At 41.2% G+C, this 27740-nt stretch overlaps 2 long non-coding RNA genes and 1 other non-coding gene across 4 annotated transcripts; 2 read left to right on the forward strand and 1 right to left on the reverse strand.

Annotated features, from left to right (window-relative positions):
- The first annotated feature begins 26 nt into the window (after positions 1–26).
- Positions 27–977, forward strand: LOC129619973 (uncharacterized). The gene is made up of 3 exons (XR_008698328.1): positions 27–121; positions 709–749; positions 843–977. It is a non-coding gene; the product is annotated as an uncharacterized LOC129619973 (long non-coding RNA).
- LOC129619972 (uncharacterized) lies at positions 549–27592 on the reverse strand. 2 transcript variants are annotated; one of them, XR_008698327.1, is made up of 3 exons: positions 8316–27592; positions 6886–6977; positions 549–6333 (listed from the first exon to the last, which is right to left on the reverse strand). It is a non-coding gene; the product is annotated as an uncharacterized LOC129619972 (long non-coding RNA). The 2 variants fall into 2 exon arrangements; XR_008698326.1 differs by having other exon boundaries at positions 549–6977.
- On the forward strand, positions 13110–13182 carry TRNAG-GCC (transfer RNA glycine (anticodon GCC)). The gene has a single exon. It is a non-coding gene; the product is annotated as a tRNA-Gly (tRNA).
- Positions 27593–27740: the final 148 nt, after the last annotated feature.

The following is a 27740-nucleotide window of genomic DNA, read 5'->3' on the forward strand; positions in this document are numbered from 1 at the left end:
TGCAGCCCGCAGGTGCTCCGCCCCCCAGTCCGTGCGGGGGTCGCTGGGAAAAACCCGGTTCTGGCGACTCCGCTCTTCTCAGGTCTCGTGGCTGTCCTGACAACTGATCTATGCTCTAAGGGTATTATTCCTTGCCCGTCGTTGCTTCTGTCCCACAGTAGCAGAATGGGGACGGTTTCATTGGTTAATAGGTATCAGAAGCAGACCAAGTGAAAGTTTGTTGTTGTTCATAGTCGATAAGTCGTGTCCGACACTGCGACCCCGTCGACTGTAGCCCGCCAGGCTCCTCTGTCCATGAGATTTTCGGGCAAGAATACTGGAGTGGGTTGCCATTTCCTTCTCCAGGGGATCTTCCCAACCCAGGGATTGAAACACAACCCCCCTCCTCCCACCTCAGCCCCAGCATGTGCTGCAGTGCAGGTGGATTCTTTATGGCTGAACCAACCAGAGGAGTCAAGTGGAACATAGTCTCTCTGAAAAACCAGCTCTCTCTAAAATAGGAATAAGCCACTCTGTTTCTAGAATAGTAATACAAATTTATACAAGGTTTTTAGTTCATAAAATTGGGTGCCAATGTAAATGGTTTGCAAAGAACACAGGTCTATAGACTACGAACTTCACTTTGCGGTTTGCGCTCACTTTCTTCTCCTTGAGGTTATTACTGTGTAATAGAAAAGCTGAAACTACTGTATATGGCTTTCTCATCAGAATCAGAACTCACTAATGACTGGAACAGCGTCTGGAACGCAGTAAGCACTATCTATGTATTCCCTTTATAGTCTATTTGAGTGGAATAGAATTAGAATTAAGAATTTAAAATGAGGTTGGTTTTTTTTTTAAAGCGCAAAACAAAGTTAATTAAAAGATGACAGAGGATGAGACGGCTGGATGGCATCACTGACTCGATGGACGTGAGTCTCAGTGAACTCCGGGAGTTGGTGATGGACAGGGAGGCCTGGCGTCCTGCGATTCATGGGGTCGCAAAGAGTCAGACACGACTGAGCGACTGATCTGATCTGATACTCATTCTACTTTGTTGATTTGACTATGTTTTTTTTAATAGTAACAGCTTTGACAGAGAACATATTTTCTGTTTTCATTTACAATTTTGAGGCTGAACTCAAGAAACATGAGGTGTGCGGTTGCTGTCCACATTATAACTCGGTTTTAGATTACCCAATGAAGAAATTCAAGATGCTCCAGAGTGAAGCACAAAGTCTGAAAAACTGTTGTTAATGATATAACTGTTAATAGCACTGTAGAGATTTATAATCTAAGGTGTTCTACATAGTAAAAGCTTCCATCAGCATCTCATACCCTATCACCTCTATTCTTAATTTGTCACTATTAGGTTAAATCAGACAGAATATATTCATGTAATAAGACAAATATATTTTTAAAAATATTTTTGGTATGAATCTTTTTTAAAGCCTTCATCGAATTGCTACAGTATTGCATCTGTTTTATGTGGGATGTTAGCTTCCCAACCAGGGATTGAACCCACAACCCCTTCATTGGAAGGGGAAGTCTCAACCACTGGACCACCAGGGAAGTCCCCCAAATGTGTTTTTTTTTTTGAAAATGCATTTCTGATCTAAAGAAAGCTAATATACATGAAGACTATCTACTGCTGCTTTTACCTACTACACGTATTGACATACTAGAGTATGTTAAAATACTAGAGTAATGTCACATTCTAGATCAGAAAATACTGTCATTCTCAGTCTAACCAAAACTCAGCTCTAGAGACAACAAAGGTGGAATTAAATTCCTGGACCCTCTTGTTTATGCTTAATAAACTTACCAAGATACACTCCTGCAGTAATCTCCTTTGAGTCTATGTGATTTCGTATTACTGTGCTCAGCTGGCTGAAAAACTGGCCTTGTTTGAGTAAAAACAATAGGTGACATTTGTAGATCACTTCCTCTGTAACAGGAGCTAAGTGCTTTACAAAGTATTAACTCATGTAATTCTCATAACAACCGATGAGGTTGCTAATGAGATTGTTTATCTTCACTTTACACATGCACTGTATGAGATTTCACTGCTGGTAAGTAGTGGATCTTCTAGATATGTATAGATAAGTATAGAACAGAAGCCAGTCTGGCTCCAGGGGCCTACTTTCAGCCTCTGTGCTCTATTGCTTATCCAAATTCTTAAATTCATCTATAGCTTGTCAATTGACACCAGAACCCATAACAGTTACTCATTTTGAATAAATTTATTGCAGCAACCCTGCCTGCTGACATCAGTAGCACTCATGTTTGCTTGCTTTTATAGGCAGCTATAAACAACAACAGAAAAGGGGTACATAGAAATTCTATATAGAAGCTGCTATTTATATGACTTGTGAATTAACAAAGCTGTCACTTGAGGTAGAGAAAAGTAGATTCATTTCAAGCTTTGTTTTGTGTGTATGCACATGCATGCATTCATGTGTTGGGTTTCTATTGTTGGCAGCCTGTATTTCTTACTTATTGTATTCTTAATTTATTTAATAAATTGTAATAATTTGTTGAATATATATCTTCCCCTCCAGTCTTTAAACTTCTTTTGCCTTCCCACTGTGTTTCTAACATGGTACGGTGGTGATACAACCTTTCCTTGTCAATAAATGTTTGTTGGTTGATTTTTCTTCTTGAATCTAGTAGGCTAATGGAGTAATGGTAGCAATTAACCACTCAGCTATGATAAATACCTACAGATACTGTGTGTGTCAGTGCGATTCTTCTCCCCAGACTTCTCAGTCCTTTGCCTGTGGGGGTTGAGAGGCAGGAAGAATGGCCTCTGGAAGCTGATGGAGTTGGACATATGCCTTCTTGAATCAGGTCAGCTCAGTAGTTCTCACTATCACAGTCATTTATATGCATAATGTTCATACAACTGTCGATGTGCTGCCACTAAGGAGCCTGTGATTCTTTTTCCCAGAAATAGTATTTTTTAATGTAGAGTACTTCCCTTCCTTTACCAGGTGCTATATCTGCAAAAATAATACAATACCCAGAATTTAGTATTAAACTGTTAATTTTGACCTTTGTTTTGGGGATGGGTGGGTAGAAAGTGTTCTCATTAAAGGATTGGTTTTAAAGTCCAAGGTACTTCTCTCTCTGCTCAGGAAATGAGCCTCCATGACACCTGATTCCATATCTTTTAGAAGAAGAAATTCATGACAAATGAGTGCTTTGGTGGGAAGAGCAGATCAAGTATTTCCTTTACTCTGGGAAAGCAACATTGTCCATGACTGAAACACTAGCCAAATTGTACAAGACTAGACTGGATAGTATTCTGGACTTCAGATTTAGAACTCTTTCTGGCAAGACAGCAGACTTGGATAAGGTTTATATTCTTGGGATTATAATAAAATAAAATAGTAAAATAAAACCCTCAACATAGACTTGCAAAGCATGACCTAAATGAGAAGAAAAAAAATAAGTTGAGAACCCAGAAAAAGAAATAGAGTGAAAAATTAGATAGCACATTAAGAAACCACTTCTGGGCTAAGATATTGGGAAAGCTGGCTATAAGGCTGAGTAACCAGAGAATTGATGCTTTCAAACTGTGGTGCTAGAGAAGACTCTTGAGAGTCCCTTGGACAGCAAGGAGATCAAACCAGTCAATACTAAAAGAAATCAATCCTGAATATTCATTGGAAGGACTGGTGCGGAAGCTGAAGCTCCAATCCTTTGGCCACCTGATGCGAAGAGTCGACTCATTGGAAAAGACCCTAATGCTGGGAAAGTTTGAGGGCAGAAGGAGAAGAGGGCAACAGAGAATGATATGGTTGGATGGCATCACTGACTCAATGGACATAAGTTTGAGCAAGTTCCGGGACTTGGTGATGGGCAGGGAAGCCTGGCATGCTGCAGTCCATGGGGTCTCAAAGAATCAGACACGACTGAACAACTGAACAACAACAACAATAATAAGTGAACCAAGAGAGCGGGTTAGCAGAAAGATGAGTTTTGATTGAGGGTGAAGGGACATAGCAGAATTTTATACACTTTTTTTTTAAACATTTATCTATTTTATATATTATTTGGCTGCACTGGGTCTTAGTTATGGCATGTGGGATCTAGTTCCCTGACCAGGGATGAAACCCGGCCCCCCTATACTGAGAGCATGGAGTCTCAGTCACTGGACCACCAGAGAAGTCCTACACTGTTAAGGAGACAGTGGGTAACTATCAGATGTTACTAAACAGGAGAGAAATAAAATCAGATTTTTGTTCTGGAAGAATAATTGATGATGATGTGGAGGATAAATGGAAACAGAGACTTTGGGCTGAGACAAGCTAAAAACTTCCTGCAAAGTCCCCGGACTCTAAAAACATTCTTCAGACAGTAGTGGCCAGACTTGATGCCTGTTTGAAAGGCATTCTTTTGGGGGAAGAGAAGTGAGCAAAGGAGGTGAGATGACTGAGGTTTCTAGTGGGAATGGCTAGGTGGATGGTAAAGTCATTCAACAGATAGGGACAGTGAGAACGTGACGGGCCAGTGGATGGATGTGTGTCAGAGGAGATGGATGCTGCCATACTAGAGCCTAGCAGTGGCTGGAAGGAAAGAGGAGGAGCTAAGGAAACTGCATATCCATGTATCTACTATGCATATTGGGTTATACCCAGAGGAGAATTAAACCATCCAGGGAGTGAGTGAGTAACCAGGAAAAATGTTAAACTGAGGAAGAAACTCTGGAAAACAAAAACAAAGGGAATGAGCAAAGATGTCTGGCAGGATCTTGCTTCTGTTGGGTAAGGTTCTAGTACAACTTGTTTTCAAGTTCTGTATAGATTTCTTCAAATGACCCATGAGGTAAAGGCAGCTATTTTAAAGCCTGGAATGTCCTGGTACTAAGTTACTTGAGGCTCCCTTTGACTTCCCTCCCTCTTGGCAGTGAGATTAGCTGCTTTGCTGACCATAACCATTCCTGGAAATGAGGACAGTGAGCTTCTCTCAGAGGAAAGGTGTCTTTACTGCCTGATTCCCTAGGGCTGGGGGACTACAACACTGTGTGGACACAGCCCAGCTTGTGCCGTGAGAGCATTTCTCCCCTAAGGTTATGGTTCAGGAAAATGGAGACAAATTTTATGGCTCCCCTACCCTTGTTGATACAACATTTAGAACTTGGACCCAATGCAGTACTAGAAGGTCCTTCAAGAGAGGACATCTCTTCAAGGTCTTCTCTCAAGCAATGTGTACAACTTGACCATGTACATATCACGTTAATAATTACCTTTACTAAGGATTCACCTCTCAAATTTCTCAGTCATTTTGGTGTTACTTGTTTGTTTATTTTTGGCTGCAGCGTGAAGCGTGTGGGATCTTAGTTCCCTGGCTAAGGAAGTGCAGATTCATAACCTCTGGACCACCAGGAAAGTCCTGGTGCTACTTATTTTGAGTTGCTAGCAGGACTGGATTACATGAATGGTCATGGGATGCTTAAAATACTCAAGAAGATTTATAAAGGATGTGATCATGAAGAGCCATTCAGTTCAGTTCAGTTCAGTCTCTCAGTCATGTCCGACTCTTTGTGACCCAATGAATTGCAGCACGCCAGGCCTCCCTGTCCATCACCAACTCCCGGAGTTCACTCAGACGCACGTCCATCGAGTCAGTGATGCCATCCAGCCATCTCATCCTCTGCCGTCCCCTTCTCCTCCTGCCCCCAATCCCTCCCAGCATCAGAGTCTTTTCCAGTGAGTCAGCTCTTTGCATTAGGTGGCCAAAGTACTGGAGTTTCAGCTTTAGCATCATTCCTTCCAAAGAACACCCAGGGCTGATCTCCTTTAGAATGGACTGGTTGGATCTCCTGAAGAGCCATTAGTGACTTTTAAAATGTGTGGTCTAAAACTTAATAAATAAACATCTAGGAATTAAGTGGAACATGAAACATGAAACAGGAAGCAAATGAGAAATATCCAATAAAACTGATTAGGAAAAATGCAGTTCTCTAAGGTCTTCTGCATAAAGTGCTCCCTATTCTGTTTTGCTTTCGGAGAAGGCAATGGCACCCCACTCCAGTACTCTTGCCTGGAAAATCCCATGGATGGAGGAGCCTGCTGGGCTGCAGTCCATGGGATCGCTAAGAGCCGGACACAACTGAGCAACTTCACCTTCACTTTTAACTTTCGTGCATTGGAGAAGGAAATGGCAACCCACTCCAGTGTTCTTGCCTGGACAATCCCAGGGATGGGGGAGCCTGGTGGGCTGCCGTCTATGGGGTCGCACAGAGTTGGACAGGACTGAAGTGACTTAGCAGCAGCAGCATTCTGTTTTGCTACAAAGTGTAAGACCAAAGTAAAGGAAGAAGAGACACTGGTGAAACCTCTGGCTGACCTAAAAAGACAGAAAAGCCAAGTTAAGTCTTTTTACTAGTTAACATTTGAAATATTTTGTTTGTTAATATGAAACAAATAAGCTTCTGGTACTTGGTTAAATTGAAACTGGAGCCAAGCTAGAAGGCTCAATGCCTGAAGAGAAGTGGTCAAAGGGTACAGAGTTTCAGTTATGCAAGATGAAAAATTCCTAGAGCTCTGCTGGACAGTGTAGTGCCTGTGTTGACAATTAAGAATTGATTTCCCTGGTGTTTCAGTGATTAAGAACCTGCCTTCCAATAACGGTGACATGGGTTTGATCCCTGGTCAGGGAACTGAGAGCCCACATGCCGGGGAAACTAAGCTGATGCATCACAACTAGAGAGCCTGTGCACCACAACAAAGACCCCTCGCAGCCAAAAAAAAATTTTAAGAATTGGTTAAGAGAGTCGATGTTATATTAAGTGTCCTTATCACAAAAACTAATAATAATGAAGGCAGGAGGAAGCTTTTGGAGGTGATGGATATGTTTACGGCATAGATTGTGGTGATGGTTTCACTGATACATACTTACATCCAAGATCATCAAGGTGCATACATTAAATATGCATAGCTCTTGATATGTCATTCATGCCTCAATCAAGTGGTCTGTTGAGAAAGAGGTGCCTGTAAGAACCACAAAGGCTTCCTGAGTATTATATTGATAGTTCCCCCCCACCCCATAGCATGATGATTTCCAAGTTAAAAGGTTTTAGGGGAGTCTGCTCAACTCTAGGGATAAGTCGTAGTTTAGGTTAATTAATGGCTGAGAACGTTTAAATATTAGTGGTTATGGTAACAAATTATAATTGAGTTCACATTTTTAAAACATGTGTCTAAATTGTGTGGCCTATATTTAGGTAACCAGAGACAGGGATCTCATCTCAGTCCTTGACACTTGATCAGTGTCTGCTTGGGTCATTCAGGTTCTCACCTGTAAAAGTAGGAGATTAGACTCAGTTTTGAGTAAAACCCATTTTGGGGTAAAGATACTCCCCTATGACCTCATTCTTTAATCATTCTGCCTACCTGCTTCAATAAAATATTTTCGTTTTTAAAGCACAAATTTGCTAGTAAGCATGCTTTTCACTGTGAGTTGATCGTGGTGGTGAGAAAAAAAGACCTAGCACAATCTACCAGTACCTTCTGTAGTTCCCTCTCATCTGCACTCTCCCTTTTGCTCTCTTCTTTTTGAGTGTCATTTTTCTTATTTATGATTTTTAAATGTAATATATCATGGGAATTCTCTAGTAGTCCAGTGGTTAGGACTCCAAGATTTCGGTGCTGAGGGCCAGGGTTTTATCCCTGATCAGGAAACTAAGATCCCATAAGCTGTGTGGCACAGCCAAAATAAATAAATAAGTAAATAAATAAAATAGAAAGAAAACAACTAAGCCCAAGTGCCGCAATGAAAGATCCTGCATGATGCAACAAAGATCCTGTGTGCTGCAACTAAGACCCAACACAGCCAAATAAGCCAATTAAAAAAAAAAAAAAGAGTATCAAGACTTTGCTTTGAATTGCTCCATTTACTAAGTCCAAACATCTGAATTGCTTTAGAGAAAATAATAAAATTTCTACAATAGAAATATCAACAATAATAGAAATTGCAAATTCTCAATCTCTTATGCAATTCTTGAAATACTGTTAGAATCTGTAATTTAGTGACCAGCTGAGTGAAGTAGATGAGTCATCACCATCAAATTACTTATGTTGTAATGCTTTAACTGGAAACATCTCCTCTGTTCAAAAGTGGTATTTTGGTGCTCTCCAAGGCGAATCTGGTGCTATCTCTACACTGTACATCACATCAGACGTTGCCAATCCGCAGAGTCAGAATTTTATTTAATGTACAGTCCTTTTAAATTTGTATTGTGCCTTTATCTACTATCTTAGTCTGCCCAGGCTGCCATAACAAAATACCAGAGCCTAGGTAGCTTGAACAACAGAAGTTTATTTACTCACTGTCTGGAGGCTGGAAGTCCAAGATCAGGTTGCTGTCAGGATTGGTGTTTGGTGAGAACTTTCTTCCTGGGGTTGCAGACAACCACTTTCTCATTTTGTCCTCAAATGACCTTCCTTCTATGCTGGGGAGGTTGAGTGGGGAGCGGAGATGAGAAAGAGAGAGAGCTATCTGGTGTCTTTGCCTCTTCTAAGGACACGGATCCTATTAGATTAGGAGTCCATCCTTATGACCTCATTTAACCTTAATGCCCTAAAGGCCCTATCTTCAAAGACAGTCGCATTGGGAGTCAGAACTTCAACCTATGAATTTGGGGAAGTGCAATTCAGTCCATAACAGCTACCAAACACCAGCAGCTCTAGATAACTACCTATCAGCAAAGCAGATGATTTGTTTTGAGTAATCTCTCATTATAGGCTATGATAAAAAGTATTTCTAAAAAGAGACATGTATGGTAAACACATAACAAAACCAGATACATTTTTAATAAAGGCTTCCTGTGTATTGGCCTTGAAAAATTAAAAACTGTTAATGTATATTTATGATAACATTAGAACTGAAAATGTTCATTTCCTTTCTAGAGATCATTCCTTGAAATTACATGTTTTTTTAAAGTAATAAGTATGAATCAGATTAAAATGTTCTTAAAAAGGTGCTTTTCACCTCTCTATTTGCTCTAATGCATTTTATGTCAGTTAACACATATTTAATTATTGTTATTATAAGCTATTTAACTTCACTGAAACTAGCTTCCTTTGTTATAAATTAATATGGCTTAGGAGAAAAGTTCATTCAAGCTCACTTATGAGAGAAGAGAGATTTCATTCAATATTTTAATTTTTTTCAGGGAAATATGATAGCTGGCCAGTTTTTAAAAATCTAGAATGTCACTTATCATTTAAGAAAAACATATTTTATTCATTGTCTAATTCATATCAAATGGCAGCAATTGGCCTGTCCCTTGAGGTTGGCCCACTCCCACTATCCGCTGTTTAATAAAAGTTCTGTATCCTTGGACTGTATGGAAAAAAAAAAAGCAGCAATTGATGCTCTTCTGTGTTTGTTTTTCTTTTTCTTGTCTAAAATTAGTTTATAATTTTACCTAAGTGTTGTTGTTGCCAAGAAGTCAGTTTCTTTCTCCAGGAACACTTGACTAGTGATCTGCAATCATAAGGACATGTAATAATGTACCTATCACCTTGGTTTGAAAGCTTCAAAACCCAGATTTGATCATAACATTCAATACCAGAGTTCAGCAAAGCTGAACAACAGAGCAAAGTTAACTGTAGAACAGTGTATACTACTGAATAGAAGTGAACCAAAATTAATATTTGAAATGGGAATAAAAGGTCTAAAGTCAAAGTTATTACACAGAAATATTCAAGGTTTATACTTGTCATTAACAGACAAGACCCTATACCATATAATTTTACAATACTAGAGAAACTATGAAAAGAAATTGAAAATGCAATGTATATGAAGGAGAGAGCAACAAAAAGAGGGGTAGTAAGGAAACATTTTGCAGCTGTGAAATGTTTACACTGCTGTAGTCTCGTCTAAATAGTTTTATTTTCAAAATTAAGTCTGCAATATATACAATTAAACACACATAAATATGCCATTTTTAGCCCAGGGAATACACAATGAAGGTGAAGATGAAGAAAACAAACTAGGCTAAATTAAATGAGTAAAAAGGCCAAAATTGCCAATCCATGACCAGCCTATTTGTCTTCTTTCAGTTGATGGCTACATGAATTTTACACAAGATCAAATTCAACCCAAGTTTCTGCGTTGCACAATAGGATGATCCACCATAGCTGCTAATCCAAGATAATTTGATCTTCAGATACTAATGCTGTGAAATAAACTCCGCAAATCGTAACCAACAATCTGGTTTCAAATTCCCAAATTCTTTCTGAAAAGTGCCTCTTATGTCCCTTTTTGACATTGGAGTACCTGTATTTCCATTACCTTCATTGTATATTTTTACACTTGAGTCTGAGTGAACTCTAGGAGTTGGTGAGGGACAGGGAGGGCTGGCGTGCTGCGATTCATGGGGTTGCAAAGAGTCGGACATGACTGAGTGACTGAACTGAACTGACATCAATATAGAATCTCAGCAAGTGTTTGTTAGTTAACTTTGATTGATGTGGTATCTGAAACAGCAGTTATTAGTAAACTTTCGGTAGAATTGAAACGCTCGTGTGCAAGGAAATTACACTGCTATCCAGAGTATCCGCTTAAGCAGCCTATGATTCTGATAAGACAGCAAGCCTGTGGAAGCTGAAAAAGCTTAAAAGTTTACAGAACAATCCCGGGGAAACATCTTATGAAAACTATCACGGTAAAAGTTCCGTAGCAATGGATTCTACTTTTAGCTTCTGCTGCTCATATCAGAGAAACTGCCCACCCCCATTGCTACACTGCCATTTTCTTTAACTTATAATGAAGTGTGGTTGTCGTTGTTGTTCAGTCACCAAGTCACGTCTGACTCTTTGCGACCCCATGGACCATAGCCCACCAGGCTCCTCTGTCCATGGGATTCTCCAGGCAAGAATACTGAAGTGGGTTGCCATGCTTTTCTCCAGGGGATCTTCCCAACACAAAGATCGAACCCACGTCTCTTAGTCTTCTGCATTGGCAAGCGGGTTCTTTACCGCTAGCGTCACCTGGGAAGCCCCCATAATGAACTGTTCAGTTCAGTTTGGTTCAGTCGCTCAGTCGTGTCCAACTCTTTTCGACCCCATGAATCGCGGCACGCCAGGCCTCCCTGTCCATCACCAACTCCCAGAGTTCACTCAAACTCATGTCCATCGAGTTGGTGATGCCATTCAGCCATCTCATCCTCTGGCGTCCCCTTCTCCTCCTGCCCCCAATCCCTCCCAGCATCAGAGTCTTTTCCAATGAGTCAGCTCTTCGCATGAGGTGGCCAAAGTACTGGAATTTCAGCTTTAGTATCATTCCTTCCAAAGAACACCCAGGACTGATCTCCTTTAGAAAGGACTGGTTGGATCTCCTTGCAGTCAAAAGAAAAATATATTCTGAGGAAATGTATAAAATTAATGTGTATAAAACATGAAACTTTTCTGAGTACAGTATAACAGTATGCATGATATATCTGGTTAGGATTATATGAAGGATTAAAGCATCATGTGGATATGTGTGTTTGAAAACTACTTTGTGTACTAATAAGTTAGAAGTAAATTGTACTGAATTAGCAGATTTAAGTAAACATGACTCATTTGCTAAGAATGGGTCTCAGTCAGCAAGATATTTGGAAATAGATACAACAAAGAGGATGAGACCTCACAGTGTGAAATTCCTGCATCACAAAACGAGGGAGAAACAGAAGTGAAGTTTGGGAGGAATTTATGCAGAAGCCAGTGTTTAAGATCACGAGAAGTGATTGGTTTGTGAATAAAAGGATGTTCTTGCGTCTCATTCAACTGAACATGTTGGGCATAGTGGCTGTTGTTTCTACTGGTACTGTGATTGCAACAACGTAAGTAAACCAAGTGTTCCTGTTTGATAAATGTTATTCCGCCTGTCCAATCGGGGCGCAAATATATGATGAAGCTAATGGAGCTTAAGCTTCAGAGTCCCTCACTCACACAGACTGCTTCCAAGCACATTAAGGGCCTAAAAATGACCTCACATGGTCATATATTTGAGTAGAATTTGCCAAAGATATTTCAATCACAATCAGTTAGGACCACTATTTCTTTCCATTCTTACGTTCCCTCTGATAGACTTCCCTTTAGTCATGTCACATTGGAATGGCCATAAGCATTTTGGGATCCAGTTAATGGGAAGTTGAACTGCACACACATTGGTTTGAGTTTCATGGAATGTGATTATGTGTGATGCAGTATTTCTGTGTAGAGATAAGTATTAGTAGCCATCCAGGTATAGAAATGGCTTTCAGGAATATTCCTACTGCCCTCTGTGCCAGCTCACCTGGGATCCTGTCATGTAGAGTTACAGAACCAGAGGCTACGTTGCAATGTGACTTTTTCCTACAATTGATGGCCCAGTAAGTATTAATATGTGGGTTAGTGGAGAAGAAACAAAGACTAAAAGGAAAGGAGGTAAAAATCAGTCTATTGGAAATTCTTCCAGTCACTAGATAGGTAAATTGTTAAGGAGAGAGAAGTCTATTTATATTCTCCTAGGATGGAGAAGGAAATGGCAACCCACTCCAGTGTTCTCGCCTGGAGAATCCCAGGGACAGGGGAGCCTGGTAGGCTGCCGTCTATGGGGTCGCACAGAGTCGGACACGACTGAAGCGACTTAGCAGCAGCAGCAGTCAAAAAGGAAGTTCTGTCCTGTCAGCAACACGCTCAGTAATGCCATGTACACAATTATCAATGTATCATAGTCTGGTTTTAGTATGGGGTAACTCTACAGCCACCAGGGACCAACGTTCCTATATTTCTGCTTTCTCATCCTCAGCATGTGGCTTCCTTCCTGAAGATTCTCTCATGAATTCAGAATAATTACTGGTGTTTCAGCTATCATGTTTACCTTCCAGAAAGAAGAGAAAGATAAAAGGATGTGCCCTACAGCCAAATCAAATCCCATTAAGGGGCTATTCCAGATATTTTTCATAGCATTTCCCTTTTGGTCAGAATTTAGTAATGTGACCATAACTAGATACTAAGGAGGTTGAGATGTGTTGTCTTTTCAGATAGGCGATTTGCTGCTAGAATACAACTTGGGAAATGGCAAGCAGGTGGACAAATGGAGACTTAACAAAGCAGAGAAAGCTGACATTTAAGCATCTGCAGTCAGGGACCTCCTTGGTGGTCCAGTGGTTAGGACTCCATACTGCCAATGCAGGGGGCCCAGGTTCCATTCCTGGTCAGGGAGCTAGATCCCACATGCTGCAACAACAGCAACAAAAAGCATCTGCATCAGAAAAGCCAAAAAGCAAGACAAAAATGGCTGCAGAATTGGAGTATCTGTCACTTTGAAGGGGGCATGGATTAAAAACAAGATTAGTTGAAAGTCTGTATAAAAAGCAGTTAGATCTCTATATGCCAGCCCTAACATTGCACAGCTAGGCACCTAAAACTTTCCCACCCCAACAGAAGACAGGTATTCTCACTAGAAAAGTTGAACCAGAACTCTAGCCTCAGGAATATTTTAGGAAAGTAGGACAAAAAAGTAAAACAAGGAGATAAAGTTAAATTTTATATCCTGCATTGTGAGAACTTAATTCCCTTGCCCTTACTCAACTCCTAGAATAATAGCAGCCATGTTTACACCCTCTTCTGAAACATACAACAACAATACAAACAAACAAAAAAACAACCCAAAGGGAAAAAACCCTACAGATGCTAATATTTGCACATCTACAAAGTAAGGCCTGAGTATAGGTCTACAGTAAACTGTACAGTGAAGCCATCAGTTAACAGCTCCTAGCCAAGCTTTTGAGCCATTCTGATGTTTCTCTCTTAAATAAGAACAGAGAGCAAAAAAAAATCACTAGATGTTTAAGGATGTCTCTGCAAGATCACCTTATTGGCACTCTAAAGGCCTGGGATCAAAATCCCAGTGTGTGTGTTAGTTGCTCAGTCGTGTCCAACTCTTTGCAACCCCACAGACTTGTAGCCCACCAGGCTCCTCTGTCCATGGAGTTCTCCAGGCAAGAATACTGGAGTGGGTTGCCATTTCCTTCTCCAGTAAATCCCAGAGATGCCTGCAACTGGGATTTATGCTATTTCTGAAGCTCTCAGTTCAAGGAAGCATATGTTAGCCTGAAAGACTGCAGGTGATTAAAAAACAGACAGTGTTCATGTCCAGTATTCTGTGCTATCGTGTGCTCTGTCTTGTTTATTGTGCACAACAAGATTGATCGGGTGCTCCCAGCTCTAATGAGACGGCCTCTGACATAGATCAGGATTGGCTTAAGTGCAGAAATCCAGGCCCTCAGCTCCTAAAATTACCCGACATAGCTGCTTGCAACTTCTCTACTGAAAATGAATTACTAGACTGCTACCAGACAACCCGTTGACATGGCAGCACAATTGAGGGACACTCAAGACCAAAGGTTCCCATAATTTCCTGGGCGGTGTCAGAGAAGCAATGGAATAAGGAAGGAGCAGTTACATCAATCTCATTGATTTAATGTGACTGATACATTCAGGAACATTTGAAAAGGGGCAGGATGGGAGGAGTCTAGAGAATTCATAGAGCAGAGGCATCCAGTGCCTGGGGATGACATTGTCCCCATTACGTGCTGTCTCTCTGACAATGGAGACCGCAATTCAGATGAAGCGAAATAAAGTCACTCAATCGTGTCTGACTCATTGCAACCCCATGGACTGTAGTCTACCAGGCTTCTCTGTCCATGGGATTTTCCAAGCAATAATACTGGAGTGAGTTGCCATTTCCTTCTCCAGGAGATCTTCCCGAACCAGGGATTGAACCCAGGTCTCCCGCATTATAGGCAGACGCTTTACCACCTGAGCCACCAGGGAAGTCGAAGTTCAGAAGGATGTGACTAAGCTTCATTTGTTGATGGCAGTGTCCGCAACTTTGGTAGGAGAAGGCAAGGGAAAGTCAGCCTGAAGGGCCTAGTTACATATGGTGTGGCTGGCTGTACATTCCAATGTCTTAGCTTAGTTTTGTCTGAAAGCAGAACCAGAGACATACTCTCAGGGGCATGTAACTTATTTGGAAGCTAATCCCAGAAAAAGCAGAGTGATACAGGCAAGGAGAGAGAGCCAATAAAATGTATGTTATTGAATGGTTACTACCCTATAGAGCTCAGGCTTGATCCTACTTGTGCTGTGCTTAGTCTCTCAGTCGTGTCTGACTCTTTGTGACCCCATGGACCCCAGGCTCCTCTGTCCATGGGGATTCTCCAGGGAAGAATACTGGAGTGGGTTGCTATGCCCTCCTCCAGTGGATCTTCCCAACCCAGGGATTGAACCCTGGTCTCCAGCATTGCAGGCGGATTCTTTACCATGTGAGCCATGAAGGAAGCCCTCAATCCTGCTTGGGACTCTCTAAAGAACTATAGAATCCTCTTGGAATTGTATACTATTGATAAACTGCACGTATAATTAAAGAAAACATAATATATAGTGAAAAGTAAAAATAATTATAAAATTTATATAAAAATAATTTCACAAAACCCTATTCAGAGAACTAAAGGTCTATTGATTTTTTAAAAAATATTTATTTTATTTATTTATTTGTTTGCACTGGGTCTTAGTTGTGGCATGCGGGATCTGGTTCCCTGACCAGGGATCGAACCTGGACAACCTGCATTGGGAGCTTGAGTCTTAGTCACTGGACCACCAAGGAAATCCCTATTTATTGTTAATTAGAGCACAAGTATGGTTCTGGAAGTAGCATCAGTTTTTAAAATGCTGACGAATGAGATTAAAATTCGTTTTGAAGAGACATAATTTGTAAAAGTCTCTAGTTTCTTGATGTTGGTTCCAGTAGTTGGTTCATTTGAAATTTGGATTAACTTCAAAGGAACTCACTTCTGTTTTTAGGGCTTGAAGGTTGAGAAGAAACTCCAATCCAAGAAGGTGGGGGTGGGGGGTTGTCCATGAGCACCTCCCAGAGGAAGAAGAGAAAGAATGGGAGGTCTCTGCAGGAACTGTTTGCTTTCATCATGGGCAATGATAAGGTCATACTGGAGGGGAGGTGGGTATATGTGGCCTGGCATCACGGGAGGCCTCTGCTTTCAGACCAAGGCCCACAGTTTGGAGGGACAGCAAGGAAGCTGTTGTTTGAAGTTTACTGAGATGTGTTCGCTCCTTTTTCAGTGACTGGATCAGTCTTGTAACTTCAGTCATCATCTCCTTTTTTCCTGAGTATCTGGATCTCTCTTCATCTCTCACTTTTACTAGGTAAGTATTATTTTATTATTTCCTCCTTTAGGATACAGTTGGTATTCGTCTGTACTCCCTCTGATTCTGCTAGGCTCTGAATCTTTGATAACTCTTTCTCTAGGCTTCTATCCTCCAGAGATGACCCAGTCGCTGTATCCCCCCTTTGCACAGTGCCATCCTTGCCAAGGAGTTGATATTTCTCTTAAATTAGTGCTACCAGTTTGTGATTTTTCAGCCAGCATTTGTAAAAGCAGCATTTCCTGTTTCACATAAAGTCAGCTTTTAGACAACAAGTCTGAACAAATATTCTAGGTTGCTTCAGTCATGTCCAACTCTTTGCAACCCTATGGACCAGAGCCTGCCAGGATCCTCTGTCCATGGGATTTTCCAGGCAAGCCTACTGAAGTGGGTTGTCATTTCCTCCTCTAGTGGATCTTCCCAACCCAAGGACTGAGCCAGCATCTCTTAGGTCTCCTGCATTGACAGTCAGGCTCTTTACCACTAGCGCCACATATGAGACCTACCAAAAGGCTGATGACTGGTGCACACATCTCAGACTCCAGCTGGAAGCTGCAGAGGGCAGGGCCTGGGTGCCCCTCACCCAGCCAGGGCTCCACCACCACTGCCTGTAGCTTCCCAAGGATGCCGGAAGCCAAACTCTAGAGTGACTTAAATCCCTCCCATGAGACTGAAGCCCACCACAGAGTCCTGCAGAATAACCACACCCCTACCCAGCTCACGAAAACTTCTGAGATCCCTCTAGTTACGCTGGCAACATCCCACGCTAGCAACCCAAGCAAGCCACCAGTGGAGCTGGTTCAGAGAATGGATACGTGCTAAGTCACTTCATTCTTATATGACTCTTTGCAGCCCTATGGACTGAAGCCTGCCTTGCTTGCTGTCCATGGGAATCTCCAGGCAAGAATCCTGGAGTGGGTTGCCATTTCCTTTTCCAGGGAATCTTCTTGACTCAGGGATCAAACCTACGTCTCCTGCGTCTCCTGCATTGCAGGCAGATTCTTTACTACCGAGTCACCAAGGAAGCCCCAAAGAATGGATGGATCAAGTTTTTAGTTTCTTACAGTTACTGTCCACTGACCCCCTCCTCTCTTCTTAATTAAAAAAAGAAAAAACATTACCTTTCTTTTTTCAAGCCATGCTGTGTGGCATGTGGGATCTTAGTACCCCTACTAGGGAGTGAGCCTGTGCCCCCAGCAGTGGAACTCGGAGTCAGGAAAAGTCCTGAAACATTATTTTTTATTAAGGTAAAATATACATGAATACATATCTTAAATGTATATAATTTGATGACTTTTGACAAATATATACACCTGTATAACCAACATGCCAGTCTGGATGTAGGACAGTTTCATCACCTTCAGAAAGTTCCCTCATTCCCCCTTCCAGGAATCCCTACTTCCTGAAGGCAGTCATCTCTGATTTTTATCAACAGATGTTAATTTGAACTCTTGGCATAAATGGCATCACGAGAACGTATTGTTTTGTATCTGGCTTCTTTTGTTCAGCATCATGTGTTTGGGGTTCATTCATGTTGGTCCATGTCTTTCATTCTGAGTTGAATGCCATTGTATAAACACACATGATTGGACATCATCAGCCCACCTCTCTAGCTCCCCATTCACTCCACTGCCTCTGACCTCACATCAACAAGGCAGCCCCCTAGCTCTGCAGCAAGAACCCGTCATTGAGTGCCAGGGGTCCTCAACCACAAAATAAGAGGCCACCACATCCTCTAGTTCACATTAGCTTACCTCCTTTTAAAAAATGTTTGCAATTTATTTGTTAAAGAAACTGGGTAGTTACTCCTATAGATTCCCACATAGTGAAACTTGTTAACCGCTTTCTTCTGGTATTGGACAGTACAGATACAGAATACTTCCAATATCAAATAAAGTTCTGTTAGGCAGTGCTGAGCTATAGGCTGGATCCCTCAATGTTTTTGCAAGAGTATACTGATATGAACTTCCTTCAAGAGGGCATATAACTGGTTGATTCTTTGTGTTAATTGAACAGCCATTCATGGTCATTGCCTAGATCCATTATTTCTCTAGAAGTTGCAAAATTGTGATATTTTAATTCTATCCCTGGAGAAGGAAATGGCAACCCATTCTAGTATTCTTGCCTGGAAACTCCCATGGATGGAGGAGCCGGGTGGGTTCCATGGGCTTTGTGTCCATGGTCACAAAGAGTCAGACACTGAGAAATTTCACTTTAATTCTATTGTTCCTTCTTGAATTCTATCATTCCTTCTTTATTTTACTGACTGAAATACTTTTCGAAAGAAAACTTCTCTCATCAACCATTTGGGTTTCCTTGAAGTATAAGTTTACACAGAGAAGTTAGATTCAAAAGGTGATCAATCAGACTTATTTTTTAGTATGAGTGGGACCTTGCACAGTTACAAATAAATGATGCTTTAATTTATCGCACTTATTGATACTCAAATTGTCCCCTCTTTAGCTCTTACTGCCTTTTGAATCCTTTTGACAGGACGCCAGAGGACTTTGATAGCTTCTTTACTTCTGATTTTACAAAATATTCTAGACTTATTTTCTACATTTCTTTCCCCAGACCTGACATTAGCCACTCTTTCACAGTCATGGTTCCTTTGAGAAAAAAAATTATATTTAAAGACTATAGTCCATGCTTTCAGGGTGCTAAGCCTTTTCAGTGAACAAAGCTAAGAAATAGTATTTAAAATGAGGTATAATTGACATTGGGAAAGGAAATGGCAACCCACTCCAGAATTCTTTCCTGGAGAGGAGCCTGGCAGGTCACAGTCCATGGGATCACAAAGAGTCAGACATGACTGAAGCGACTTAGCATATTTGTGTATAATTGACTCGTAACAATGTATTAGTTTTAGGTGTACAACATAATGATTTGATGTATGTAGATATTGTGAAATGACTACCACAAAAAGTGTCGTCAACATGCAGTACCACACACAGATAAAAATTTTTGTTTACTTGTGATGACAACTTTTAAAATTTACTTTAAGCAACTTTGAAATGTATAATACGGTATTGTGAACTCTAGTCACCATGCCACACATTTTACCCCCAGGACTTATTTTCTCACTATTGGAGATTTGTACCTTTTGACAACCTTCATTCATTTTCTTCAGCCCCTTCCCCCTGGCTTTGGCAGCCATCAGTCTGTTCTCTGTATCTATGAGCTCCATTATTTTAGATTTCATAGGTAAGTGAGATCCTGTAATATTTGTCTTTCTCTGTCTGACTTAAGAAATACTTTTTTAAACAGAAAACATACCACATGCAAGAGCCTTTTAACTGATCTGTTTGTGCCAGTTTCTACTTCACTATTCCTTCCAATTCATCCTCCGCATTTCTGTCAGAATCAGCCTTGTAAAACACAGATCTGATCTTCTTAATCCCCCGCTTAAAAACTTGTGCTGGAGTTCCATTGCCCAAAGGATTAAGCCAAAGCTCCTTGGCATGATATACATGCAGATCCTCTCAAAATTTGGCTCCTGATCTCCATTCCAACCTCTTTACCATTCATTCTTTCCTCCCCCGTAGTTCAGCACACCATACTGTTCCCACCACACTGTCCCTTTGCTTATCTCCCTGAAATGCCCTGATTTCTCTATTCCTCAGTAAAATTGTATTTATCCTTCAATAAATAGCTCAAATGTCAGTTTTATCTAAAATAAATTGTGGTCCCCATAGAAAACTAATCTGTTTCTATCATGTCCTTCATAGTACTTTGAAATATCTGTATGCAGTGCTAATGAAATTGTATAATAATGATTTGTTTACATGCATCACTCTCTCTCTTTCTCTAGCTAGAATGTTCCCCCAAAGGTAAAACACTTACCACTGGTGGTACTGTAAATTGTTTTATGTGTTCCACCGATATGACATTAAATATTGAATTGCATAGTGTGAGAGTTATTCCCCTTCTAATACTTTAGGGAGGAAGTTTTAGTTTTGTGCTAGTTAATAGCTTCCCTGGTGGCTCAGATGGTAAAGAATCCGCCTGCAGTGCAGGAGACCTGGGTTGGAGACCTGGGTTTGATCCCAGGGTTGGGAAGATCCTCTAGAGAAGGGAAGGGCAACCCACTCCAATATTCTTGTCGGGAGAATCCCATGGACAGAGGAGCCTGGCAGGCTACAGTCCATGGGGTCAAAAAGAGTCAGACATGACTGAGTGACTAAGCAGGCACACACACATGCATGGCTTTAACATCTATTATTGAGTGATTAATTTCCCTTTTAAAAGAGAGAGCAGGTGTCAAGCTTGAAATTATGTAGATACCTACTTAAATTGGCTGAAGTTTATATATTTCTTCAAAATATTTTCTTTTCTTTCTTTTTTTTACTTTCTGACCTCACCTCACAGCATGTGGGCTCTTTGTTCCTTGTCCAGGGATTGAACCCGTGCCCCCTGCATTGGAAGCACAGAGCCTTAACCACTGGACCACTAGATAAGTCCCACTTCATGATATTTTCTGACGATTGCTTTTTGTCTGTGAAATTTAAAAAATTAATATCAATAATAGATTTTTCTTTTAAAATAAAAGATAATTTAAAGAAACATAGCTTATAATAGTAACAAAGTGCATCACTATGGCAAAACTCTTATAGGATATGTGAAAATGACTTAATGCCAGGAAATTGCACTAAGTCCTTCAGAATTAGGAAACATCTATTTTCATCCTAGTACTATGTTTAGTAGATCACTAAATATTTGTCAAATTAAGTTAGGAAGAAACACCCACCTCCAACATTTTTGAGATTTGGTGTAATTTGGGGGGATATATAGTTAAAGAGACAAGCCTTCTCTAATCTGACTTTTCTGAAAAAGTTAAATAATACTCATTGTTATCATATAAACTACCTTTAAAATGGTTTCCTATAGCTATGCTGTGCTTAGTCACTCAGTCGTGTCCGACTCTTTGCGGCCCCATGGACTATAGCCCTCCAGGCTCCTCTGTCCATGGAGTTTCTCCAAGGAAGAATACTGGAGTGGGTTGCCATGCCCTCCTCTAGGGGATCTCCCGACCCAGGGATCGAATCCAGGTGTTCCGCATTGCAGGCGGATTTTTTACCATCTGAGCCACCAGGGAAGCCCAAGAATACTGGAGTGGGTAGCCTATCCCTTCTCCAGGCGATCTTCCCAACCCAGCAATTGAACCAGGGTCTCCTGCATTGCAGGCAGATTCTTTACCAGCTGAACTGTCATGGAAGAAATGTTCATAATCCTCATAAGAGGATATGTTCTCCAATAGGATTGTGTGAAATGATGTCTTATTAACCAAAGTTCAGGGGCAATAGAAGAATGTTTACAAGACATTCTATTCAAATCACCACATCACTTTCTACCATCAACACCATCAAGGTCATGGTACATTTTAAGGGAGGATAGACCAGAATAGCTGTCACTAGAGGCAAGCTAGCACCATCTGTTGGAGAATTAGTTCACAGCATAAGATGATACCAGCTGACTTCATTACTGTGGAATTTATTTCTCCAAAGTACTTTTCATCATCCAAATTTCAACACATTCATGCATATCCAAGTACAATTTAATTTTCATTTACGTCTAATTCTCCACTATGATAGTCAAAAACAAAACTAGTTAATTAAACTGATTAAAATATACTAATTTTTCATGATTTGACTCTTTGATTACAGATTTGATAATGAGACTATTTTGACCCATTTAAGAACTGGAAAAAAAGTTAGTGATATTATACAGCCACAGGCATTGTAGGTTTGCTGTAGAATAACAAATACATATTGCACAAAACAGACACATAGATACAGAGAACAAGTGGATGGGTAGTTGCCAGAGGAGAAAGTGGTGGAAAGGTGGACGAAACAAGTGAAGGATGTTAAGAGGTATAAACCTCCAGTTATAAAATAAGCCACGGGGGTGTAATATACAGTATAAGGATATGGTTAATAATACTGTAATAGCTTTGTATGGGGATGGATGATCACTAGACTTACTGTGGTGATCATTTCATAATATATGTAAATGTCAAATTGCTATGTGGTACTCCTGAAACTAATATACTATTGTACATCAGCTCTATTTCAATTTTATATATATATATATGTGTGTGTGTGTGTGTGTGTGTTCAGAATGAAAAACAAAAATACATTGTTTGCTTTTATAAACCAGCCTTGGTATCTCTTGATTATCCATGGTAATTAGAAACAGGGCTAGCCTTAGGACTTCCCTGGTGGTCCAGTGGTTAAGAATCCACCTTCCAATGCAGGGGATGTGGGTTCCACCCCTCATCAGGAAACTAAGATCTCACATGTCACAGGGCAACTAAACTTTCACTTTCACTTAAATGCTAAATGACAAGTGAGTTATCAGCAATTTTCTCAGAGACAGGGCTTAGGAGTACAGTTTCAAACATTAGAAATAAAATCGTAAGTGCTTTTATTTTAAACATAACTTACAGATGGCCGATTTGAAAGATTTGTCCACTACGACAAGTTTTAGCAAATTAAAAAAGGATTCTGAATTTTTCATGCTATATTCTCTATGGAACTGTGATTTCAATGAAGAAGTTTAACATTTATTTACTTTTGAAAAGTGATCTAGGTAAAGTAATGATATTATTTAAATGAGAAATAACCTAATTTTCCTAAAGTATTTTCCAATCAAAGTCTCTCTTACAGGGAAAAACAAGAAGCATTAGATTGTCAGTCAGTCAGTTCAGTCGCTCAGTCGTGTCCGACTCTTTGCGACTCCATGAATCGCAGCACGCCAGGCCTCCCTGTCCATCACCAACTCCCGGAGTTCACTCAGACTCACGTCCATCGAGTCAGTGATGCCATCCAGCCATCTCATCCTCTGTCATCCCCTTCTCCTGCCCCCAATCCTTCCCAGCATCAGAGTCTTTTCCAATGAGTCAACTCTTCGTGTGAGGTGGCCAAAGTACTGGAGTTTCAGCTTTAGCATCATTCCTTCCAAAGAAATCCCAGGGCTGATCTCCTTCAGAATGGACTGGTTGGATCTCCTTGCAGTCCAAGGGACTCTCAAGAGTCTTCTCCAACACCACAGTTCAAAAGCATCAATTCTTCGGCCCTCAGCTTTCTTCACAGTCCAACTCTCACATCCATACATGACCACTGGAAAAACCATAGCCTTGACTAGAAAGACCTTTGTTGGCAGCATTTATTAATTACTTATTTATTTTATGGAGCTAGAACTGACATAACATTGCCTACATTTAAGGTGTATAACATTTTTTTTGATACATTTATGTATGGCAACATGATTAACATTTGCTAACACTTCTATCACATCGCATAATTAATACCTCTTTTTTATGGTGAACATAAAGTGTAATTTTGAAACTGCGTTATTATTATTATTATGTACTGGCCACACTCCTCGGCTTGCAGGATTTTAGTTCTCTGACCAGGGACTGAACCTGCACCCTTGGTAGTGAAAGCACAGAGTGGTAGCCACTGGACAGCCAGGGAATTCCCATTAAAACTGTATTAAGTGGAAAGGAAGTAGTAATTGCTGCAAAGAATGATACATATAACTCTGCTATACAACAGGGGTTATAGTTATTAAACAGTCATCAGATTTTGCCAGTGGTATACCCCTTGGGAATTCTCTGGCAATTTAGAGAGAACATTAACTCTCCCAAGCCTTGAGGGGTACCATTTAATGCCATAAGGCAATGATTCATTAAAGTGATACTTTCACTAAATACATCTAGCTAAAGTCTAGTCTTAGGGTAAATATGAATATATCCGTGAACCTGGTGACAGGCAGAGTATTTAGTCTTGACCTAAGCCTTTTCTTCGCTTCTTTAAGTAAGAGTATCTGCCCTTGTGGCTCAGCTGGTAAAGAATCTGCCTGCAGTGCGGGAGACCTGGGTTCAATCCCCAGGTTGGGAAGATCCCCTGGGGAAGGGAAAGGCTACCCACTCCAGTATTCTGGCCTGGAGAATTCCATGAACTGTATAGTCCATGGGGTCGAAAAGAGTCGGACACGACTGAGTGACTCTCACTTTTGCTTTGGTAAGTACCCAAAAATGCCAAGGGAAGGGTAAAGCACAGAGCAGCAATTACCATCTGAACTGGTTTAAGGACCTGGTTAGAGGCTGGGGGAGCCTAACCCTCTGTGTAACGCTCTTTGGTTGTCCCTTCCTGACAACAGCCCTCTTCCAGCCTTCCAACTAGAGAGCAGTTTCCCCACACTTCTTTACACTTCATTGCCTCGAATCAAATTTGGAAATAGGAAGAACATACATTTTTATGTCATATAAACAATTAGGGTTCCATAACTTATTTATTATTTTAAATTAAAACTGTACACATTTAAAGCATACAACATGATAAATGGGTATATACACACGCATAGTGAAATGATTACTATAGTCAAGCTACTTATCGTATCCATCTCTGACATAGTTACCATTTCCATAACTTAGTTTAAATCAATTCCAGCTAGCTTTAAAGTTCAAGTTTGTAACTGAACTTCCATAGTTTAAGTCCCTTTCCTCAAATGCTTCTATCAATAGGAACAGGAAAAAACCCACTACCTATCCATTGGGTCTTTTCAGATATGCCAATAAAAGCTTTTTTCAAACTGTAAAGAGATTTGTAGGGTTTTTCCAATTATAAAAAGCATTTTAAAAATAACCCGACAGTACCAAATGTAAGGAAAAGAAAGTGAAAATCAGAGTGTAACGCCTCCACCTAGAAACAGCTCTGTTTATAAACGAGCATACCAATGCATATATTTTTAACTAATAGGTTCATGGTTTACATAGTCTAGTGAATTTTTACTCCACAATGTGTCAGTGTGCATGTGTGTGTGCTAGGTCACTTCAGTTGTGTCCAACTCTTTGTGACCATATGGACTGTGGCCTAGCAGGCTCCCTCGTCTGTGGGATTATCCAGGCAAGAATACTGGAGTAGGTTGTCATGCCCTCCTTCAGGGGATCCTCCCAATCGAATCCATATCTTTTACATCTCCTGCCTTGGCAGGCAGGTTCTTTAACCACTAGCACCATCTGGGAAGCCCTAGGGAAGAGGTTTATTAACAACTCTCACTTCCTACTAAATCTCTTTCCTCGGCAAGGTCAGTGTAGTGGGTTGAATGGTGGCCCCAGAAAAGACAGGCTCAAAACCTAATCTTATTTAGAAAAAGAGTCTTTGCAATTAAGTTAAGGATGTTGAGATGAGATCATCCTGGATTACCTGGGTGGGCCCTAAATCCAATGACAAGTGTCCTCATAAGACAAAGAGGAGAAAGCTGTATGAAGATGGAAGCAGAGATTGGAGGCGCTAGGGACCAGAAGCAACAAGGAAGGATGCTCCTCCAGTGCCTTAGGAGAGAGTGTGGCCCTGCCAACACCTTGATTTCAGATTTCTGGCCTCCTAAACCGTGAGAGAATACAATTCTGTTCTTTTAAACCACTGAATTTGTGGTAATTTGTTTCAAAAAAAGTTATAGACAGCATATTAAAAAGCAGAGATGTTACTTTGCCAACAAAGATCCATCTAATCAAAGGTATGGGTTTTCCAATAGTCATGTATGGATGTGAGAGTTGGACTATAAAGAAAGCTGAGTGCCAAAGAATTGATGCTTTTGAACTGTGGTGTTGGAGAAGATCCTTCAGAGTCCCTTGGACTGCAAGGAGATCCAACCAGTCCATCCTAAAGGAAATCAGTCCTGAATATTGGAAGGACTGATGTTGAAGCTGAAACTCCAATACTTTGGCCACCTGATGCAAAGAACCGACTCATTGGAAAAGACCCTGATGCTGGGAAAGATTGAAGGTGGGAGGAGAAGGGGACGACAGAGGACGAGATGGTTGGATGGCATCACCAACTCAATGGACACGCATTTGAGCAACTTTCGGGAGTGGTGATGGACAGGGAAGTCTGGCCTGCTGCAGTCCATGAGTCACAAAGAGTTGGACACGACTGAGCAACTGAACTGAACTGAGAAAATCAAACTTTCCTACCATACACTCAGCCTGCTCTCCAGCCTCATTTTCTTGTTCTTCTCCAGCTGGCTGGTCCTGTTTGCTGCCTTTCATTTCCCAGTATTGCCTCAAAGCCTTTGCACATGCTGTTCCAGTGTATGGATTGCTCCTCTTCATTCTTCAAATATTCCTGTAAGGCTTCTTCAGGGTAAAGGTCAGTGATCCTCTAGCCTTGCTTGCCAACCCCTATAAAGTACCCTTCCTGCAGCATGTAGCTCCTTTTCAAGAAAAAAAAACAAACAAAAAACTATTCATTTGACAGCATCAGGTCTTGCAGCACACAGGATCTCTCTTGCATCATGTGGGATCTTTCGTGGTGGTGCATGGACTGTCTGGTTGTGGTCCTCAGGCTCAGTTGCTCCAAAGTATGTGGGATCTTAGTTCCCCCACCAGGCATTGAACCATTATCACCTGTGTTGCAAGATGGATTTTTAACCACTGGATCACGAGGGAAGTCCTGCATATAGCTGTTTTCCTACCCTTAGCATAGGCTTGTCTTTATTAGTGTGATAATTAGATTCTGCCGCCTCTACCAAGTTGTAAGCTTCAAAGAATGTGATCCCACTACCACCCCTTAGATTCCCAGGCTAGCCCTGAGCTTGCTGTGCCCTAAGGAATCACATTTTGAACGAATTCCAGAAGCCACTATTCCAGAAGCATTTGCTGACCTTGGGAAACTCTCACAGCCTTTGAGACAGCCATGGGCTAGGTAGGGTGACCATATTATTTACCCTCCCAAATTAGCCACTTCTGAGAATGAAAAGGGGTGCTACTATAATTACAAGCCACCTGGTTTCAGTCCTGGTAACAAGTTTTTCTGACCACAGTAGCAAATGTGAAGGCACGAGGATTACTAAGAAGGGGTGGCTATGACATTTTGGAGAGGCAGGGAGAGGATAATTTAAATTTGCTTAATTGCCTCTGCATTTTCATCGCTTTCTTCTACAGCACGTATTCACTTGTTCATTCTTTTATTATCTGGTCTTCGCTCAAGAATGTAAGCTCTATGAGGGCAGGGATGTGGCTTCTTTTGTTTGTTGCTGGGTCCCACACCAAGAATAGTTCTCTGTGCATAGCAGGTGCTCAATAAACATCTGAATGAATGTACTCACAGCTGAATGGTGTACTCTAAACGAATAATGGATGAAGAATCAAAACACACAGAAAAAAAAAAAATCCTCACAGTTTGAAAGTCTAAACAGCCTCAGCATTCAAAGAGCAGGAGGCAGAACCATTGCCAAGGTCTGGGGCTGAGGATGCAATAAAGAAGGCCCCAGTGACCATCCGGCTGTGGCGCGGTTGAAGGCATACTTCACCCCGCCCACCTCCGACTTGCGACATCTTTTCTCCGGATGCTCTCTAACCTCCGGTTCACCTGCTTCAGCCCCTAGGACCGCTCTAGTCCACGCCCTCCTATTACACTCTGACCCCAGCCGCCCCCTCTGAGAGTCCCTTTCGACCCCCCGGGACCCCCGCGCTGCCTCTTCCCCGATGCCCTCCACTCCGGGGCTCCTGCGCCGCCCCCTTCGAAGAGGCCCTCGAATCCCGGGACCCCC

Source organism: Bubalus kerabau, chromosome 9 (assembly GCF_029407905.1).
Source record: "Bubalus kerabau isolate K-KA32 ecotype Philippines breed swamp buffalo chromosome 9, PCC_UOA_SB_1v2, whole genome shotgun sequence".
Classification (NCBI taxonomy): domain Eukaryota; kingdom Metazoa; phylum Chordata; class Mammalia; order Artiodactyla; family Bovidae; genus Bubalus; species Bubalus kerabau.